At 40.1% G+C, this 8548-nt stretch overlaps 1 protein-coding gene across 2 annotated transcripts in view; it reads right to left on the bottom strand.

The window, feature by feature from the left end:
• setd7 (SET domain containing 7, histone lysine methyltransferase) overlaps positions 1–8548 on the bottom strand; it is a 519573-nt gene that overhangs the window by 132211 nt on the left and 378814 nt on the right. The window lies entirely within an intron of this gene.

Consider the following 8548-nt stretch of genomic DNA (forward strand, 5'->3'; position numbering starts at 1 on the left):
ATCCTACTCAGGGGCGAGTTCCATCTCAAAACGTTTTGCGCCTGTTAGCTACGTTTTTGGACATGTTTCCTTGAAACATGAAGTTGAAGCTTCGAGGTACATTTTCTCCCGTTTGGTGGACGTGTCGGCCTTTGTTACTCCATCAGCTGCAACAAGTTTGGAAACAGCCGTATTAAAAAGTGCAGTGCGCATGTGTACAGAACTGGGAGTTGAAGGCGCCACCGTTTCCATAAAAAAACATTTTGCTACGTGTTGTCAGCACTGAACTCGGCCCAGGTTGCCAGGATGGGACTGCACATTCCTTTGTGGACGTGGCCGGCATTCTGTGCCCGGAGAAAATGACCATATACGGAAAATCAGCTCTGTATGATGTCATATCGAGCCGTAAGTAGAAAATACGGGACATTGATAATGGAGAATTCTGAGGGATCTCTTTTGAATACTTTTACCTCATTATTTGAAGCTTTGGCCACATTTAACATGAACATCTGACACTAACATTATAAATAAGACAGAAAATATGGAAAAGCATAGTAGGTCCCCTTTAATGCTTTTTTTCAGAAACTGAATAGAAAAACAGTCAACAGGCTCATTTGACAGTATTTCAGGATGTGAAACATTCTGACCTTTTCACAATTGAGAGCCAAACGGGACCTCACCAACATCACTTGTTTCACATGTGGAAAGAATCAAAGTGGAAATACACATGTACTGCATACAGTGGCCCCGAGCCCAACACATGCAAAAGGGACAAAACAACAATGGAGGTTTCCAGATTATGTGAGAAATTAGCTTAGGCTAACACTATGTATGTAGCTAATATTGTCATTCATATATCTTCATCAATTATAACTCTTGCACAAGGTCCCCTACTCTGTATCCAGAGCTTTTCGACTACATGCCTCGCTCTTCCAGATCCCACTCAGGTAGAAGATGCAAAAAAAACTGCAAACAGGTTTATTTATCGATATTTCTGAAATGATTGTTTTCATTATGGATGAATCTGCTGGTTATTTTTTCATTAATCGATTGTTAGATTTGTAAAAAAGAAAATCTAAAAATAGTGAGAAATGCTGTCACAATAACCCAGAGCCCAAAGTGACCCCTTCACAGTGCTCGTGTCCAACCAGCAGTCCGAACCCCAACCTCATAAGATTTAGGACGGTGAAACCATGAAATGTTTTTACATGAAAAACGACTTGAATAATTGCCAATTAATATTCTGTCAATTGGTTAATCAGCTAATGGTTTCAGCTGTACTTCTGTATCCTGTAGTTTATAACAAAACATCAGATTTTATAGCTCCTCATGTTTTATGTGCAAAAATCAGAATTGTAAAGTAACTAGTAACCAGAGTAATCTGAACGGTCACAACATGTGGGTTAACGTCGGCTGAGAAGCGGTGGGGGTTGGCGTCCGCCAGAGCTGCACTTTGTCACCAATCCTGTTTGTGATATTCATGGACAAACGGATCAAGTGCGATGTCGCATTGAGCAAGATGGTCCAGAAATGGCCGCCGTATGTCAGAGAATTTACGACCATATCGAACCTTTTCTCGGTAGAATAATAGTGGGCTCAGTTAGCCAGGTCTTAAATATTTCACACGCATGTCCAGGAACGGTGGGCCAGGGAGCCTTCTGCAGATATACAGCGGTCACACAGAGGGGAAATGGAAGGAAAAATCCCGTGCAGTTTAGCTTTTGAGTCATAAAGTCTGTGCATAACAGACCCGGAGTGTCGGCCAGAACAGTACTGAGGGCCAGGATGTACAGCACAGGCATTGACTTCGTACAGGAAATGAGAGTCGACATGGAAGGATGGTTCAACGTTATTGTGTTCAGGAAATAGATGTGTGTGGGTGTGGTTTCTGTCAATAACAAAGAAATTAAAATAATGAGTACAATACAGTTTGTTACATATACTGTACATCATGCAACACTCCTATCATTGTCTGAACAGGAATATGTGAGGATAAACTGTCTAATGTACAATTTAAGAGAGAGCATAGCAGGCATTTAACGATCCGTTAAAACAGTAGCCACACTACTCTTTAACACAGACATCCCTTTAAACGCAGGGGCGTAGGAGCCCCCCTGAATTTATTTTTTTTAACTGAAGCACTTAAATGCTCATTTCTAATGATTTTTGAAAACAGAATGTACTTATTAGTGTGGCTGAAAGAGGGTCTTTGCAGTGACAGAAGCTGGAGAATAGACTGGAGAGGGGAGATTATGAAAACTCAGAGAGGGTCAGAGAGAGGGAGAACAAAACCGACTACATAGCATAAAAACCATGGAACAGCTGCTAGTTAATGTAGCCACAGTACAAATGTATTTAGTTATCCTAATGTTACACTTGATGTAGCTGTCTGCGATATTTCCTGTGTCTCACTCTCCCTGCAACAAATGTTTGTGAACACAGAACTGTCTTTAAAGCAAACTCTGATGACATGCCGTTGGTCTAACAAAGTCTTTTTACTACGCGAGTTTTAGAATTTGCTACGTCTTCTAGCTATCCACACAACTTACTAGCTCACCCTCCCTAGTTTTTTCTCCTCCTGCTCCTGTGACCTCTGTCCTCTTCCTCTTAAAATACTTTAAGATGCTCATCTCTGTGTGAACACTGACTACTTTTCAACTGTTTATGGACATGTAGCAGAGACACATGCACACCACATGGCACATGATTTTAAGGTCAAGGATGGTGACAGACGGAGGCAAAAAAGTGGCCCAGGAGTTTGTCCCTGCTCAGCCATGTGTCGGGCCCTCTGGGCCTTTACAGACCTTTATTCCTGCATTCTTGAGAATTTTATGCAAGTAGAGTACATAACTAAATGTGCCTTTAAAATACATTTTCAAAACTAGAAACACCCCTCTAACACTCCTAAAGTAAAGTAATCACTGCCCTTGACTAAATGTCTTCATCAATCTTACCATAAACTGCTGCTTTGACTCTGTTCTGCTATTGACCTCATCTCTGCTGTCTGTCTCATGTTCACCATGTCAGCGCTAGTACTGGTGCTGCTGGCCATCTGCAGGTAGAGTACTCAAAAAAAGATACTCAAGAAAAAGTACAATTACTCCCATAAAAAGTTAGAGGAAAAAATTACAAACCTATATATAGTCTATAATAATATATTTTATCTGCTGTTCATCAGGTTTGAAACAGCTGCAACATGGTTATTTCTAGGGAATGCAATTTGCTTTGCTGGTTGATTATCTTTAGCTATTTCTGTTTAATAATTATTTCCCTTTTTAAATCTCCATAAATGTGTTGATAAGATCACTTTAAAATATTATGCTTGCTGCCCAGCCGGCTATTGTTGCCTGTATATTTTATTATGGACATGAAGCCAACCAAACCACTTGCTTTGCAGCAGCACAGGCAGCCAAAACAATCTGATTATTCCTAAAGCATCTAAATAATCTTTACAACGCAGAGAATTATTGTGGCAGTAACACGGAGCAGCTCGTTGTTGAAGCAGGTAACCTGCATACAGAGGAAGCTGTGCGTCATGCGTAAAGCCCAACAGGACTGTTTATCCACCATATTTTCTCTCTGTGCATCTTAAATATGATTGTTTCCTGAATAAATAACTGCTGGTAGCTGCTGAGTGAAGCCAAGATTAGTTTCACCGGCGACATTCTGTTTATTGACTCACATCGCTATTAAACAGTAGGCTATGAGAAAAAACAAAACAAAACAGGCGAATACCATCAAAATAAAGCGATGCTCTTTTCAACGACAGGATACTGAATCATTTTAGCCCTTGTGTTTTCTTCCCGTCGACGATGCACTTTTTGTCCTCCCGGGTCAAAATTGACCCGGTCCGGTTTGCCTGGTTTTAAAGCATCCATTTTAACTTATCACCCAATTCTGTGTTACACCTTCTTAGGCAACTCCATTCTAACTCATTACCACTATTATTACACTTCTTGATGGAATTTATGGTCAATATGTCTCATTTTTATGAAACTATACCAAATTTATAAGCTAAAAAAAGCAGAAATTATTAATTCTTTTGACTAATAGTTAAGATCAGAGGACTATATGTTGATGGATTATCACAGACTGGTATATGTCAAAGTTTGGTCTGGATAGTGTTTTGAAACCATTTCATTATTTTTAATGGCGGCAAATAATCCCACCACACAAACCAGACCGGGTCAATTTTGTCTGTTTATAAAGCATAATGTAAAAATTATCACCCATTTCTCTGTTACACCTTCTTTACCAGCTTCATTCCGACTCATTACCACTAGTTTTACACTTCTTCTTGGAATTCATGGTCAATCAATCTCATTTATTTCTCATCTTATTTTTTAGTTAAAAAAATTCAGAAACTCTTAAGTTATCTTCACTAATAGTATAAATCAGAGGACTATATGTTGTTGGACTATCACAGACTGGTGTATGTCAAAGTTGAGTCAGGATACTGTTTTAGAAGCATTGCATTATTTTTAATGGTAGCACATATACACACCTGTTGTCCTTATGGGTCAAAACTGACCCGGTCTGGTTTCTAAAGCATAATGTAAAAAATGATCACCCAATTCTGTGTTACACAATGTCAGCAAACTTTATTCCAGCTCATCACCAATTCATTTTACACTTCAATAAACCTCATTTACATTAAAATTTCTAATTTTTTAGGAAACCAGCAGAAATTATTATTTATTTTGGATAATCACAGACTGATATATATTCCTAGGTCAACATTTGATGGAATTTTATTCACAAATAACAGAGTAAACAAAGAGCTAAATAAATTCATTTACATAGAACAGTCAACATTTATTTCTAAAACTTAAAACTTCAGTTTCAACATTTCAAAACTTGTATAATATACATGTTTATTACTTACATGTGTAAGTGCAGGTGTGTCTCTGTGTGAATGTGCTATCATTTGCATGATAGGCAGTGTGTGGTGGCAAATGTTTGCCATGCAATTTTGGCACCTGATGCTGGTTTTGAGATCACTCTTGCCAGGGCAGAATCGGCACCTCTTCCTTGTGGCTGCAGCTGGGTTAGTAGGAGCTGCTGCGGAGGTAGAGGGTCCATCCGTCTGGATTTCCAGAACCAAGCTTGCAGATGCTGGCGCGCGGGGAAGAACCTGGCGTCTTTTAGATTAGAGGCATCACCAGTTCTCTCCCAAGCTCCTCAAGGAACAGCCTCCTCCTGTGGCACTTCCCCTGATTGTATGTTGGGTTGATCTCAGTCCACAGTACAAATGAATTGTAGGCAGACACGTCTAGTATGTTATAAAAGATCACCAGGGGCCAACGGGCTGTCTTCCTCTTACATGTGTACACACTTGTAACCTGCAACAAAAGAAACAAATACGTAATTCAAAATTGACACTACACTATATTTTATTACACATAATGCAATGAATTGGACTTTGCATGAATGACAATAAATATTGCATGAAAAAGGTGAAATACCTTGTCAAGGTTGTCCCCCCCTTTGTTGTGGTTGTAGTCAAGGATGACTTGGGGCTTTTTGTCTTCAGTATCCCGATGAAGAGTGCTCATCAGAAGCACATTTCTTCCTTTTTTGGGACAATAGGACACAACAGTATGTGTCTCAGAGAACACGAACTTGGAAGAATATCGAGCCCTGTCTTTTGTGGCAAGCAGTGCTAGTGGAAGCTCAGGTTTATTCTTCCTTACTGTTCCTACCATGGACAGCTTTCTCTTGAGCAGCTCCTGGCCAAGGGCATGTGAAAAATTATCACAAGTGATTGTTTGTCCACGGAGACCTTCTGCCATCTCAAGAACCACACGCTTGCCCTGTTTTTTTTCTGGCTGTCCATCAGCAGGTTTGCCAGTGTACACTTGGTCCTTGCATCGCACGCTGTCCAGATCTTTATGCCATATTTCCCAGGTTTATTAGGCATGTATTGCTTGAAGGCACAGCGACCTCTGAAGGGGACCAGGCGCTCATTCACAGTCACATCAGCTCCGGGGTTGTACATCTGCTGCAGGAGACACACCCACTTGTCCCATACATCACGAATGGCAGCGAGTTTGTCACGTGCACGGCGTGCTGTTCTTGTATCTCGATCGTCGAACCGAATGACCCTTGAGATAATGTGGAACATTTTGAGGGGCATTGTGGCCCCAAAAATTGCTCGACCAGACTGGGCATGCCACAAACTGGCCGTGGATTCTTTATTGGATCGATATACTCCAGCGAGAATCAACAGACCTAAGTATGCCTGTCACTAGGAGGGATGGAAGACCACAGCAAACACTCTTCCATCTGAGGCTCCTCTTCCTCATCACTTGATTCTTCCTCATCTGTTGAAGCATTATTCTCATTTTCCTCGCAATTGTCCGGGTTCGCAGGTGTTCATCTGTTGAAAACCAAACCACTGTGACTTATTGACCCTTTTGCAACACCGGGTCAAATCTGACCGGGGAAGACCAAATAAAAATATAATAAAATACCCACAATTCAGTGAAAGTACTGATCATTTTGTTTGTTTGTTTAGAGCGTAGTGTGGAAGCATCCATGTTATTTTGGTGTAATTTCATGAATTAAAACCATATTTTTCACACAAAAGAATTTCAAAAAGACAACACAAGGGCTAGTGATCATCAGGATGTTACAGTGTGAAGTTTACGTTTTCTCTGCAGAGACTGAAGACGCTTTAATGCGCCGTTAATGGAAAGTGAAAGTAGGCGCAGGCTGCTTTCCAACAGGCCACCAGTGCCATGCTGTGCGCTCACTGGGTGTCACTTGTTTCAGTAGAACAATAAAGCCTTAAACTGAAAAGGTATTTGCCTGATTTTCTAAATGTTTGCATCTGTGATAAGCGCCCGTCTCTGTACCACAGAGGAGACCTGGCGCTCTTCTGCGTAACTGCGCGCACGCAGCCTGGCTGACGGCTCATTTCGTTAATGAAACAAAATGCAGATAAAAGACTGGTGAAATTATGAAGGTATGAATGGAAAATGTAGCGCAAGTAAAAGTAGATTACTGGCCCACAGAAAATACTGCAGTTAAGAGTAAAAGTAGGCAGCAGTTTTAAGAAAGGAACGTGAAAAGGTGCCAATTACTTTATTTTGCAAAATTACGTTACTTGGCGTCCCCACTGCTGTCTTCAGGTACAAAAAGAACAGCACAAAATAAACATAATATTGAGGCATTTGGCTCGAGCGAACTCTTTTTTTTCCTCCCTTAACTTTTCAGCCCACGCGTATGTTTAAACGTATCCAACAAGTATGTCTGTTAACTAAATAGAAAGGGCTCTTAGGTCAACTTAATACAAAGCAGCATACACACTCATAGAACTAGAGCTACGTGTAGTAAGTACCACTCTGATCTCCTGCTTTAGTTTGACTCTGTTATTCTGTATTTACCCGACCGTATCGCTCTCTCACTGTCTCAACTAAAGAACACAGAATGGATATTAAACAACGTAAGAGAAGCTTTAGAGTCTTTTGTACAATGTCTAGCATTGATAGAACAAGAATGGATCCTGCTAAGGCCCCTCTCCCAAACCTCATCCACAATCTGCGCTCCCAGGCCTTTTCCAGAGAGTGTGTTGCACAATTTACCCGTTGAGGAGAAATACTTACAAACTGGGAAACCCGTTTTTTCGGCTTCAGGTGAGCCCGACAAAAGCTTATAAATCATTCTTTCCTCAGGGATAGGCTCAAAGTTAGGTATACTCTGACGGACTTAATTCCTAATCTGGAAAGAAATGTGTTGTGGGAAGAGAGAACTTATTTTATTAGCTGATCAAATGAGGCAAACTGCTTGTTAATATACAAATCTTCGGTTTCCCTGATTCACTAAAGATGCAAGAGATGCCTCCAAGTCATTAAATCATCATAAGTCAGTCATCATCATGCTCTGACATCATAACCAGGGCTTGACATTAACTCTTTTGCTCACTAGCCAATGTGTGCCACACAGCATTTTCACTGGCCACGTTGTTAAGAAATGACCTTTTATATGATTACATGGCGTGCTAAAATTGACTAACATTATCATTAGCTCTGATAAGGGTGTGTGTTACACTCTTTTTTTGAAAACATGTAGTCCATTAAGATAAACACATTAAAAGAGTAGCTTCTTATTGTACATAATAAAAGTGCTGCATGGGTGTAAAAGATTAATTGAAAAGATAAAAACTAAACTTAAAAAAAAACATTTCATCAGAAACACTGTTTTAATCCTATTTATTTATAACAGCACTAGGCTAAATACTGTAATACAGAGTAGAAAATGATCTGCATTAGAAACAAAGAGCAAACAAATTATTTTGTCTAAGAAAAAATCCACAATTAAGGCAACAGGATGACAATTTGATGAAGGCCTCTATCAGTTTAGGGCACTTTTGGATTGTTTGTTTTGCATCTGCATTTCCTCAGAGCTCTGACTGGATTTATGTTTCTCATTCTGAAGCTCTAGTCGCTCTCAGTAACTGGAGATAACGGTATACAGGTCTTTATTTTCCAGATTATTCCCATACAAACGCATCTCCTGCTTTCCAACATGGCATGATTACTTTTATTAAAACGGAATAAACTCTGGA

This window comes from Micropterus dolomieu, linkage group LG19 (genome assembly GCF_021292245.1).
Source record: "Micropterus dolomieu isolate WLL.071019.BEF.003 ecotype Adirondacks linkage group LG19, ASM2129224v1, whole genome shotgun sequence".
NCBI classification, from domain to species: Eukaryota; Metazoa; Chordata; class Actinopteri; order Centrarchiformes; family Centrarchidae; genus Micropterus; species Micropterus dolomieu.